Source organism: Diabrotica undecimpunctata, chromosome 1 (genome assembly GCF_040954645.1).
Source record: "Diabrotica undecimpunctata isolate CICGRU chromosome 1, icDiaUnde3, whole genome shotgun sequence".
NCBI lineage: Eukaryota > Metazoa > Arthropoda > Insecta > Coleoptera > Chrysomelidae > Diabrotica > Diabrotica undecimpunctata.
In genome coordinates this window covers 141,144,667-141,159,212 of record NC_092803.1, presented here as the reverse complement: position 1 = coordinate 141,159,212, position 14,546 = coordinate 141,144,667, and the positions used below count along the sequence as shown (strand labels likewise).

General features: G+C 35.0%; 1 protein-coding gene across 4 annotated transcripts in view; it reads left to right on the top strand.

The window, feature by feature from the left end:
- The window catches only part of jvl (javelin-like), a 539,968-nt gene that overhangs the window by 448,622 nt on the left and 76,800 nt on the right, over positions 1-14,546 (top strand). The window lies entirely within an intron of this gene.

Sequence of the window (14,546 nt, the reverse complement as noted above, 5' to 3'; positions counted from 1 at the left end):
TCAGTTGAGTTATTTTTATTATTAAATAAACTTAAAGATTTATAATTTAAAATCGCTACTAATTAATGTTTTTTACTATAATATATCTTAATATATTCAATCATTTATTCCAACATCAGAAATTATGAAAATAAAATATTTTCGAGGTCATCCGTATAATTATGACTGAAGTCAAATAGACACGTCTAATAACTAGCCTTATCTCGTACTATCTTACAACTTAATCTGTCTCCTATCCTTTCCGCTATTTTGCCGGGTGGTAAGACACTCATCACTGTATATCTATAGATGAAAAATGGTTCTTTACTTTGGGCGACACTCTTGTAAGATGTTTATCAAAGGCAAGATAGTAAGGTTCGGTTTTAAACTTTGATGGATATTGTTTAAGTGAAGGATATATATATATATATATATATATATATATATATATATATATATAAGTTTGTACCCTATGAAGGTGCATCTGCTGAGCCAGTGGACAAAAAACAAACATTGGGTACCAGAGTTGTACTGGATTTACTACCACTTATAAAAAATAAGAATAATCATCACATATTTTTCGACAATTTCTTCTCATCCTATGGTTTATTTCAAACACTGAAAGAACAAGGGTTTTTTGCAACAAGCACTATAAGAGCAGATAGACGAGTGTCCTCTAAAGTGTACAAACCTTATGAAAAAAAGCCCTAGCCGTTATTATGACTCTTACTTTGAGGAGAATCCGCATCTTTCTTTAGTAAGATGGCACGATAACTCAATAGTTACTTTGATTATCACCATCAGTTTCCAACATGAAAAATTTTATTGTTTTATTTTTTCCTCAATTAGGCTTTACTTTCACGAATAAAACTAATTTTGTGAAATTCCATTCGTTTTTCGTACTCTTGGTAAAATATGGTTTAAAAGATGGTTTACAAGAAGAATTCAGCATTCAGGGATGTTGCAAAATGTATTGCAAAGTTTTAAATTTTGTCCCTGATACTGTTTTCTTTATTTTTTTGCTCTATGAGGGTGGAAATTTCTAAAAACCGTACTAGGTTAACCCATCCCTAGGGATGGCTGGCGTATGTTGGATTGAGGGTAGAGCCCATTTTCACTTGGAAGAAGGAGGTCCTGCAAAAGATGCCTTTCTGTTATCCTGCCTACCAACTAAAACCATCCTCTCCTACTTGTGCGCAGTTGACTATCACACGTACCGTACTCCGAAGGTGGGATGGACGCTGTAAGGCTGACGACTTCTTTCTTTTTAATTCATACATATTTCTCTATACATTATGTTTCTCTCCACTGTCCATCTATTACACTCCAGCATTGTGTGATTAACAGTGTCAGAGTATTCACAGTATAGGCATTTATCTGTATCTGTCTTTCTGAATCTATGAAGATGTGTCCTAAAACACCCACGCCCTGTGAGCACTTGCGTCAGGAAGTAATCCAGTCACCTGTCACCACAGTCCACCCAGTCACTTAGGCTCGGGATCAGCAACATCTTCCGTGTTGTTCCAATCTTCTTTCCATCTTTCTATTGATGGTTATTCCCTTTCTGCTCTTCACTCCCAAATATTTGACGGATTTTTTTATGTTAGTTGTACCTCTGCACATTGGAGTTCCATCACTTGTTGTTTCCGTTTACCCTTTAGAATGATGGTTTCGGTCTTCTCTGCTGCGAGTTCTAGTCCGTGATCTGTCATCCAGTCCTTCACGACGTTGCTCGTATGTCTTACCCGAAATCGGAGATCCTGCTCGTCCCGCGCTACTATCAGCACAGCGAAATTATCCGCAAAATGGAAGGGGGTTACACCTTTTCCATATTAGCAGTTCATGACCCCATCATATGGCAGGTTCCATAGCGTTGGACCCAAGACCGATCCCTGTGGGACTCCAGCCGTTACGTCAACGAGCGTGCCCTTCTCAACCATGATCTCTCTCTCTGAAAAATATTCCGCCATCACATTCATCTGATAGTTAGGACACTCCCTCTCTTCCAATTCTCTATCACCTATTTTCTCTGCAGAGTGTTGAACGCACTTCTAACATCGAAGAGCAGCAGAGCTGCCCGGCGCAGTTCGTTCCCAATATTTGCAATGCCTCGATTACACTCAAAACTGCATCTATTGTGCTCTTCCCTTTGCAAAATCCGAATTGCCTCGGAGATAGGCCTCCTGATCTCTCAATTCTGATACTTAACGAACGACTGACACAGTATACTGACAATAGGATCCTACCAAAGGAGCTATTAGAAAAACAGATCTACCATTGACCACATATTTATCATGCCTCAAACAAATATTAGAAAAAACGACGGAGTACGACATAGACTTGGATTCCGTAGAGGCGTAGGTACCCTTTACAAGTAACAGAGGAATACGCCAGGGTGATATGCTATATGCAAACTGTTTAACTTAGCGTTAGAAAAAGTTATGAAAGATTCAGGAATAATCTTCACGGGTACTATAGATACCCGTACTATACAAATAATGGCATAATATGTTTGATATCGTGATCATTGGAAGAACCCGAAATGAATCAGTTGAAGCTTTCACACGTATCAAGAACGCTCAGAAAACATCTGACTTCTGATTAACATGCAGAAAACTAAAATATATGCTGGCTACATCGAGAATGCAACACGAAACTATAGAAATGGTGAAAGAAATCTGCTAGGGCCGCTGGTTGACTGCAAAAACAACACATCCAAAGAAATAAGAACAGAAATATGCGTGGCTGACCGCTGTTATTTTGGACTAGGTCTTCAACCAAGAGCAACAAATATGTCAAGAGCAATAAAATGCAAACTTTATAAAACAATAATAGGCCCAGTGCTCACTTACGGATCGGAAACATGAGCAATGACGACTCGAGGTGAAGAGTTACTGCGAATCTTTGAAAGAAAAGTATTGAGGACCATGTATGGCGGAGTTAACGAACAAGATCTGTGGAGAAGGCGATATAATTTCGAACTCAATAGACTTTTTGGTGATGCAGGTATCGTGAAAACCATCAAAATAAACCGCCTAAGATGGTGGGCCACGTTATGCGGATGGATGAAACTGATCTTAGTAAAATAACCATGCTAAATAGGCCTATCGAAAGAAGAAGAAGGGGGCGACCTAAACTAACTTAGATATCTGGACGATGTGCTGGACAATTTACGGGATATTGGAGTAAGGGGATGGAAAAGACAGACACTCGTCAGGGAAGGATGGAAGAATGTTTTGAGGCAGGCCAGGGCTCACGAAGGTCTGTAGCGCCAAGTCATGATGATGATGACGTTGTATTGAAGTAAACGGATAACATTTTGAGAATCTGCTGGGAATCGCCTTTGCTGGTTTTCTAAAATTCCTAATTTTTCTACTACTTAAATATTGATATACCTGTAACATGAATTTGTTTTCAGCTGCTGTAGGTTTTCTGCGCTATGATTTTAATAAATCTTTTACTGCATCTGTTTCGTTAAACTGTTTTACTAATTTATTGACAGTAGACCTTGTTATGATATTATTATTATGTACATTATTGAAGGTTATTTAAATTAAACGAGTTAATTCATTCATCTAAATGTATTATTTTAACTTCGGCAAAGATAATGTAAATGTTGCAATAACTCCGAAATTATGGTATTTAGCTATAGGGAACATTACATAAAAAAATAGTATTTATTAAGGACTTCAAAAGGCAAAAAATATACAGGGTGTTCCATTTGAAATAAAAAAGTTCATTAGATTTCCAGAAAAACTGAAGATCTGACAAGCAATCTTCAAAGCAAAAAATTTCGGTTGTAAGTAGTATATTTAATTTTACAACAGAAGTTTTTCACTTCGATGTTTGAGTTTTTTTAACTAATATGGTATATAGCCAGCTCCCGGAAATTATCCCATTTTAAAAATTTATTTCCTCTCTGATGGTTAAGCAGAAGAGATCGAGATTCTAACGTTAAATTCACTGCAGTGTTGTCAAGTATTTAAATATTTCTTCTCACCTCAGGGTTTAAAAATCTTTAAATTGTACGTAGACTATATCCATATAATATGTAAGTGTATCCATATAATATGTAATGTATTTATGGAGCTGTCTTTTATGCCAAATTGGCCTTTATAAAGGCTTTTTTCCTTTATATGTTAATATAATAGGGTGTATTTGCCCTCCTGAAACGGTGTTTAGGGTTGAGAATTAAAGTCAGAGATGTACAATGATAACATACAGTTAAGTGTAAGGCTCTATGCCTAAATAAGGCTGAGAACTCCCGGCATGGGAGCACCAGCAGTCTAAGGGTACGTTCATAACGGAGACCATCGCATCGTATCCTCGCCTAGATCATAGCACTGACAGTGAACGCTCGCATTTAAAGTAATGCAATTATTTACCTCGCGATCGATACGATCGTATGGTCGGAGCGAGGGTCGGTGGTCGGCGCCTCGTAGTGTCGATCGTAGAGTACAAGGGTCGAGGTCGAAAAAATACTAAGCTCGAATACTATGGTCCAAGTCTATGGTCCGATACCTGGCTTAAGGCTGGGCGCTGCGCTTTGACGGTAAACGCTGGCATTTTTAAAATAATGCATTTATTTTACCTGGCGATGATAATATAATACCATCCTATGGTCCGATCGAGGGTCGGCGTCTCGTTATGAGCACACACTTTGGCCCAAGACCTGGCTACAGTCTTATGATGAAGGGATTACCGATACCGATTGCTTGAAAATCACCCAGTTCATACTTAAAACACAACGTAGTTGGTACAATTCTCAAATCAATCGTCCGGTAGTAAATTACTAAACATTTGAATAGCAAACAGTATTTTAATAACCATTTGGTGACATTCTTTAAAGCGGGATGTTTAAGTTTTGGAATTCAAACGGAAGGTTCAGTGAAAAATAAATGTTTAGGATCCCAAAAGCGAAAAATTATTTTTAAGCTGTTCTAAGTTCTAACTACAGAAGAATCTAATTCACACACTTTTAGTAGATCTAAAAAAGTATAAGAGCGTGTGGTTAATTTAACGGATAATTAATTTAATAATAAATTAAACATAATGCATCATTATAAAACAATTAAAAATTAACATACATTTAATACTACTGAATTTAAAATTTTCTTTATTGACTATTATTTTTACCTGTTAGTGGCAATAGATGCTACTTTTATTTTAAATAAAAATTATTTTCAGACTTCAGTCAATCAAACATTACATATTATTTGCAAGCGTGAACATAAAATCACTTACAAAAAAGAACATCGCTTTGGAGTAGAACTATGTAAACATCGGAAGCCACACTTTCTCCAGTTTGCGCCGCATAAAACGAAAATGTAGGCCGCTGGAGGAATCCACACGGCAAGAAAACTTAATAAGGGAAACGGCTTACTTTACACGTTGATCATGGAAACAAAAATGGTCGAAAGCACATGGCGGCATTGCTTTGTCATTCCCGGGAGTTTTAATCTTTATGTTACCATTTGCAGACCCTATCCATGGGCTCGTGTGTAGATGTCGGTGTCTCGTCAAAAGGCCAAACGAGCCATGGAGGGAAATATATTCTGGCTATTTTTCCACCAAGAAAAGTTGTCCACGTTTTACTTGATCGTGATCCAACTTCCTTGTTGCTCTCAGGTTAAGGGGTATTTTAAGTACGGAGAATTTGACTTCCTTTGTTATGTTTGTGGCACCAATACACACAAGTGTAAGGTTTTGTATTACGGTCACAATTAGCTTAAATTATCGCCACTCAAAATCACAATACAATAGGGTGATTTATTGATGTACCCTCTTCCACCCAACGGCCAGAAGGTTCTTTTCTGACCTGCAATCTCAAGACACTTCATCCCAAGACATCGAACCAAACGGACCTAGTGTGTGATAGGTTCTCGCCATCGAGCGTCGGCGGGCGCCCCGACGCGGTACCAAAGATATTCCACTGGCTAAGAATAATACGACATCAATATTTCAGAGGATAAGTCTATATTCTTTGTACAAGCAACAATAATGAGTATGGCTAGTTAATTTCGTAATTTACTGACAGTTATATTTGCTATTTTTCGCTAATTTATTTACAAACCCAATATTGCATTTTTCTTCATTATTATTTATCTAATTTCATTTAACCAGTGACCTCATAAGTTTTATACAAAACAGCCCTATTCCGAAAAATCGAAAGCTTCCAACTTGTGACGGAGATCGATTACTTGAGAAATACAGTACATCCAATTTGTTTTATTGTAGTATTTTCTAATCATATTTCTTGATGCTATAAAAAAGTTTTTCAAATTGAATTCCTCGTCATTGTTTTGGTCAGTATTAATTTCTAATATTTTTTGTTGATGTAGTCGAGTAATAAATTTATGTATATGACCACACTGGGAAGCGTGACATACTTTTCCCCTCCTAGCAAGTCTGTAACTTTTTGCAGTATTTCAGGAAACCTATCGGTTTTAGTAAATCCCGTTCTGCTTCTTTGATTCTGAATCGTATTAATTTTGAATTACTGACACAGAAAAAAGTAAGGGAAAGAGAGTTCTTTTTATTTATCACGTTCACAGTTAGATTTAAAGGTATTATCATCTGGTGGTGTCACCGTAATGTCGGGACACTCCTCCATTTGTTTTATTGTAGTGTTATGCCACCTCCTTGCCTTACGACCGATATCTAGTTTATATGATTCTGACGTTACGAGTAACCTGACCAAACCGCTCAGGCGAGTCTAGAAACTACTATCGAGTGGTCGAGATTCCAAATAAACGGCACTGACTCCATGAGGTGTTCTTGCATCGAGAAGGATCCTCCGAAATCTAGAAGCATAGGAGTACACTATAAATATATAGGGAACAATTTAGATTCTACATCAATCTGAAATATTATATCATCAAGTATTAAATAAATTGTATTATAAATTAAGTAGTTGCGTTGTAGAGTACATAAATTAAAAAAAAGTGTCAAAAAGCTGTAAAATAAAGACTAAATAAAATAAGTGTTAGACGATTTTATTTACATAAATAAATTAACTACTGTAAATAAATTAAGAGATAATTAAAACATTTCAGTAGTCTACAATAATTTCTGATTTTTAAGAGAGCTCATCAATATCGTCAGTAAAATGCGTGGACAAACACTTTTTTTGTTCCGTCTAGGAATATAAGAGATACGAGTAGCGTTTTCTCTTCACAAAATACTCTTCTTCTTAAGTCTTTTAATATATAATAAATAAATGTCTTCCTATCTTTCTCTGACCAAAAAGTCTATCAAGGATCAAGCTGGATCACTTTGTTCCATCCACATTAGATACCCTACCCAACTCCGACGTCTTATCTTAATGTATTTTACGATATCTCGTTCCTGGTATATTCTATAAACTTTGAAGTTGCATCGTCTTCTCCACATTCTCCACTAACATTGGCATAAGGATCGAATTCCATATTAGTGTATCATTTAGATATGGGTCGTCTGGTTGTCTTCAAACATATACCTCCATGGAAGAGGTATAAAACATCGTAGCTTCAGCAAGAGAATATATCTTTGTGTCATATTTACCTTTTGGCATGTAGACTATAAAACAACATTATCCACGAAAACCGTAAAGCATTCCATCCAGTTTTGTAAAATGGGACATCAAGTAATGTTTTGTCAAATTAACAGTAAAACTATTAAAAAATTCTCGATTATGAATTTTTCATATTTTACCCAATCGTTTATTGTGGTTGAGAGCGTAGCGGACAGCTGCTGGCGCCACTGAGTGAGTTCACCATTTTATTATTTTATATTTACGGATGCAGAATGGATTCCTACGAAATAAACTTTCTGTGGTTATAGTTTTATCGTCATCGGGCATCTCTTGTTCTGAATGCGCATTCATATAAATGTTTTCTACCTGATCATATTTTACACTTGATTTATCATCATCTAGTTCCAGTTCTTTCATCTGTCTCCACTTTGTCGAAACTTTTTCATACTGTCCTCGGGCCTTTTTTTTAAGCAATTCTAACAATTTTGCAAGTACATAAAACAAATTAGCAAAAAACCAACATACACAAATTAAAAAGCAAACCTTGAGATACACTGTTGATAACATCGTTCACACACACCGATTCTGTTAATTAATAACTTCCAAAGGATCCTTCTTTACATACTGATGTTCGAGTACCGACTGAATTTATAAGTACAAATTAGGAAGCTACTGGTAAGTACACTTTCAAGATTAATTCGTTCAAATTTAAACGCTAATTTTCGGTTCCGTCCGTCTCTATGACCGGACATTAGTAACGGTGACTAATCTTTGGTTAACCCAAATTAACAATACGAGTTCAAACTCAAGAGAAGCTTTTCAAAAAATTTAACATCACCGATAGTAGCGTTGTTGGTCTATACGATGATACTTTATGGGAAGGTTTTTCGTGTTTAATATTATAATAGCTTCTACCACTCTTCAGATTGTTGAACATGTCGTGGCTTGAAGGCATGATTTATTAAATTTGTAATCTTTACTATGGCCTTGGTGGGTTTTTTTATCATCATCATTCTGGCTTTACAACGCTGCGTGAGTCCTAGCCTACTCAAGAATTTCTCTCTAGTCGTCACTATTCATTGCCTTCCTCCGTCAAGTACTTATTCCCATATTTTCCATGTCTTCATCGATGTTATCAAGGAACCTTGTTCTGGGTCTTCCTCTTCTTCTCTGACCAATGGACCTATCAAGAATTTTCTAGCTGGGTCATTTTGTTCCATCCGCATTACATACCCTATTCACCTTATACGTCCTATCTTAATATGTTTTGCGATATCTGGTTATATAATATACCAGGATATTATATAAAGTTCGAAGTTATCCCACTTCATTGTCATTCTCTTTAGTACTTTTCTTTTGAAATATCCTAACATGTTTTCATTTCTTTTGGTTAGTGTCCAGGTCTCTGAACCAGATGTTAGGACTGGGCGTATTATTGTTTTTTAGAGTTTTATTTTTGTATTTCTCGATATAATTGAGGATTTAAGGAGATTGAGCCCAAAATAGCATCTGTTGGCCGTGAAAAATTCTGTGGTTTATCTCTGTGGTAGTATTATTTTCAGTGTTAAGGAGCGCTCCCAGGTATATAAATTCGTTCACTGCTTCGATGACGTCGTTTTCTATAAGTGACAGTAGGATTTGTGGTTGCGTGCTCCGTATTGTGGAAACTATTTTATATGCTGCAGTTTAAAGCGTAATTCATCTGTGGTTAGATCATTCAATGATATCTCCTTTTTTGTGTATGTTGCACAGTATTCCAATATTCCAATCGATGAGAAGGGGTTTCTGTGTCCATATTTCTTTTATGAACTGCTGTAGTGCTATTATGGTATCGTGACCACCTTCTTTATATAGTTCAGCTGGGAGATTATTTATTCCATGAGGTTTGTTTCTGGCTAGTTTTTTAACTGCGTCTTTTTTATTATTCCTCGTTTTATGAGGTCATGACCTTGTTTTTTATTGGTAATTTTTATTTATGTTGCTGTTGTAGACGATGTTAGGATTATTATTTCTTCTTTTTGGACTGCCTCTTCTAGCGTATATTGCTTTTTCTCCCTAATTATCATTTAAATGTACAGCAAAACTCTCAGCCTCGTTCTAGTCACCACATAATATGATTCATCAATCAGATTGACAATAATTAATTGACAATTATATTTGTAGATTTATCTACCTAATACATAGGTAAATACTGATATCCTTATTGTAATTCAATACGATTATCGATAAAACCAGATTGTATGTTGATTACTGAATATATATAATTAATGAGACAATGTAAATTAGTCAATAGACCGGTTCTGTGACTAAAATAAATACAACGTTTCGTTGCCAGTTTGAAAGCCGTTATTTTGAATTAGACGATGCCGTTTTCATCATTTCTCGTTTATCTTAATTCAACAAGATCGTTTACAAATTGTACATGTGATTATAGAAGTCGTAAAATAGCCACAGATAATTTAGTATTTTTTAATGAATCTACCATATTTGGAAATTTGTTTAATGTGTTATAGGATTGGACCGATAATACTTAATGAAAAAGAAACCGTATTTTGCAGTAGTACCTCCGAAACAGAGAAAATTCTAGAAGCCGCTAGGTACTGTTCAATCATTTTATACGGCACTGCTAAATTTACACAAGTATCTCTTGAACAAATGCGATATAAGTCATTCATTAAGTCAACTTTAAGCCTACTCGTAAAAGCAATGCCGTCAAATTATCATCCCTTGCTACTTCAGTGGATGATCTGAATGAATATATTAAAAAATGCTACTATTAAATTCCAGTTTGGCTTGGAAACAAAAACATTGGGACTACACTTGAAGGAAACAAGGAAACTAAGTTCCTGTAGCTGGCTGTATACCATGTATTACAAAAAATTTATTTAAAAATTCCTTTATAAAAGGTATATATTAAAACACCCTATCGAGCTATCACAGAACGTTTTCGGAATTAATATTCCTTCATCAGTGCTCTCTGGATGTACAGGTTTTTACCTTTATCTGGTTTTTTCACAAGTATTTAGTGGCTCAAAACATGTAAATCCAGATAGCACTGATGATGGAATTTTAATTCCGAAAACGTACTGTGATGGAGTCCGATAGGGTGTTTTAATATATACCTTTTATAAAGGAAGTTTTAAATAAATTTTTTATTGCAGCTCATCAAACTGCAACACAGTCCGGCACCACAAGAACAATCGCAAATAATATTTTGCACTTGCAAAAAAGGATACGGTGCATTATGTGGCCTTTTTTGTAGCTCAATTTGGGGTGGACGTTCTGGGCAATATTGGTGTTATAACACGAAATTTGAATTTTGAGTTGTGGCAACAAATATGAATGACTAAAAAACGCAGAATTTAAACTTTTACATTACAAACGATCGCACATCACGGGAAATGGCTCCAAGATGGTTTTCTGTGTAATTTGTAGCAGATTGGTAGTTTTGAAAAACGTACTAGTATAATTGAAAAATTGAAAATTTTATTAAGCATTGATTTCGCGCGCGTAACTAGACATTAAAAATGGCCGATTGTTTCAAGTCTTGTTTCTGAGAGAACGGTTCATTCTACAGAAAAAGTGCTTATAAACATTTTTGTTTAACATTTTCTCAGCTACATTTTTTATTTGAAACATTTTTTTCTACAGCGTACAGGTTCTTAATAAATCGATTTTTTTTTGAGAAAATGAGTATAAATTATAGAGATTCAGCGGCATTTTCGTCTCTGACGACTAAAGTATAACACGGAAAATATAACATTATAATATTCCTTTCGAATTTTCTAATTTCATTTTTTACATTTTTTTACCCATTTAGGGTAGTTTATAAGAGATGAAAATGTGTAAAAAATTAAATAAAGTTAACTCGGTAAAAAGATAGTATATAAATGATGTAATCAAATTGTATGTATGTAGATGATTTTTATAAGTTTTTTGTAATAAGGGTGATTTTTAACGATTAAAAATTTAGTGTAAAAATATTTCAGTTAAACACGTTAAAAAATTGCCAATTTAATATAAATAAAATATGACTAATTTACTTAATTGTTTTTTCAATGGGTAAATTAACAAGGGAAACTTTATAGAAGTTAAAAAAATCAATAATGGTTGACAAATCGCAAATAGTAATTTACAGTATCATACAATCTTAATTCAAACCATATAAATGTTTTTAAACTTAGTAAATGCTTCAAGTTCTTGAGTTTTTGCAATAAGATATAGTTTCCATCCCACAGAATAACAAGCACATAAATGTAAATAGATGTTAATCCCAAAATTTCGTCAAATTCTATGTGTGTTGATGAAAATTATACCATATTTCTGCAAAATTTTCATTTTTAGCCCATTTGTACCGTTTTTGAAATCTATAGTATTTTCAATTACACGGAAGCTATTATTTCAAAGCTTCAATAATGATCCGAGTCTAAAATGCTAGATCCTCCTCCTCCTAAGTGCCTTCTCTGTTGAGTTTGGCGATCAATATGGCAAATTTCTCTCTGTTCTGGGCTTGATGAATTATTTCATTTCCTCTTGTGTGTTCCAATCTCTGATGTTTCGTAGCCAAGATTTTTTCTTTTGTCCTATGCCCCTTTTACCTTCCATCTTGCCTTCTAATATTACCTGGAGCTGCTCAGTACTTCTTCTGCTGTTCTGCTGGTCCAATTCTTAGCATTCGGCGGTACATCCACATTTCAAATGAATTTAATTTATTGACGTCATACTGTTTTAATGTCCAAATCTCACAGCCATATAGTAATAGAGACCACAAATAACACTTTAGTGTTCTTAATCTTATTGAGACTGATAGCTTGAGTTTACTGAGCATTTTACGCGTATTCGTGAAACCAGATCTTGCTATTTCAAGAGAAGCTCTAATTATATGTTCGGCATATACATTAAATAATAGGGGGGATAAAATGCACCCTTGACGCACTCCTCGTTCTATGTTGATGTACTTGGTGTTTCCGTTCTCTGTTCGAACGCATCCTGTGTGGTTCTAGTATGTATTACTTATGATAGCTATGTCGTGTCCGTCCAACCCTACTTCTTTTAGCACCTCAATCAATTTTCCGTGTTTGATGCGGTCGAAGATCTTTCTATAATCGACAAAACACACATACAGCCATTTTTTAACCTTAGATACCTTTCTGCCATCAGTGTCAATCCTTAAGTGTCTGTACCCTTTCTAAAACCATATTGAGAACGACTCAGGTATTCTTCACACTTATTGTGAATTCGGTTATAAATTATTCGCATAAAAATCTTAGCGGCATGACTCATTAGGGATATAGTTCGATGGTCTTAACATTTCCTTGCTTTTTGTTTTTTAGAAAGAGCTATATATGTGGATGTTAGCCAGTCATGCGGTATTATGCCATGTTCTTATATAATGTTGCAGGGGTATGTTAATTTCCTGACAGCATTATCACTTAGGTGTTTAAAATGTTCGGCTGTTATTAGGTCTTCGCCGGGTGCCTTGTTGTCCTTTGCGTCTTTTATTGCCTGCAAAACTTCTTTGGTGAGAATGTTTAATTGTTCATCTGTATCTATTTGTGCGGGTTCTTCTGTTCTCTGTTCACCAAATAAATCTTTAAGATATTGCTCCCATATTTTTTCTGTTTTTCAGGGTCTAATTCCAGTTGGTTTTTTTTTGTTTGTTACAATCGATAAGTGTTTGAGTTTCCATATTCCAGCTACTTCTTTAACCTTTCTGTGCAGTTCTCTATCTTTATACTTCATTTGCAAATCTTCTACCTCTTTACATTTTTCTTTCATCCACTCCTCTTGAGGCCTCCACGTATATAGACGTCTTTTACGTAATTTAAAACATATGTTAAGAACCACCAAGTTGGTTGTCTATTTAATTTGATAATCATTAATATGTCGCTGACTGGTAGAAAACTTTTCGTGTGTTGTTTCATGGATGCTGTTACCAACACTCCTACACCTGACTGGGCATCATCATTTCTGCCTGCATAATAGAAACGGTTGCTATTTACTGTATCCACATATCCTTCTCCTTTCCATCTCATCTCGCACATACCAAGTATGTCCCACTTCATTCGTCTCGTTTGGTTTTCAGCATTTGCTAGTCGCTAGGTAGCTGTCGAAAACCATTGTTACTTCAATGTATATCTTAAATCCTATCTTCTGAGTGCTAGAGTAACTATACCAATAACCTGTGTCAGCTGAAATTGGTAATGTCCAGGAAAATTTCCACTTCGGATGTCGTTCTCAAAATACATAACATTAATAAATTAAACAAATTTTGTTTTTTGTTACTTGGTGAAAAATTATTCTTCTACTAATTTAATTTTATCCGTCTCATTCATATTGGCAATTCAGACATATATTATACTTTTTAAAGTGGACGACTTCAAAGGTAGGATAATTAATTATGGAGTCGTCATTTTTTTAAGTTCTTACAGCCTTTAGTTACTCTTTACTTAGATTTACCAGATTGGGATAGTATCATGAGTTTTTGTCCTGGTTTTTTGTACATGATTTAGTATGAACTCACTAACAGGAGAATTTTACTGTTATCATTGCATGTGGTTGTCTTTTTAAAGACGAATCATATGCTATGATTTTTTCTGACGGGCATTCTGAAGTTAAAGTTGATTTCAAGTAATGAACTCTTATAATAAAGTCGTCCCAGGAACGCAACTCAGCAATATTGGCAATATCATTTTAAAGTCGTCTTCGTTAAAACGTATAATATATTATGTCTGAATTGCCAATATGAATGAGCCAGATAAAATTAAATTATTAGAAGAATTTTTCACCAAGAAATAAAAATCAAAATTTTTTTATTTATTAAACTAAAACTTAAATTGTGGCGTATTTCCAAGAAAAACAGTAATAGCATTAAGATGCCACAAGAAAATAGCTTCAGAACAATATTAAGAGGCCATGAAGAGTAAAATCGTCCGTAATATTTTGAGAAAAGAAAAAGACTATATCGCATATTTGGGCCATTTTCCTAAAATGGACAAGAATAAGTGTCAAAGAATGTCGATGGCTATTGAACAATCCAAGCATCGGAGCAGAA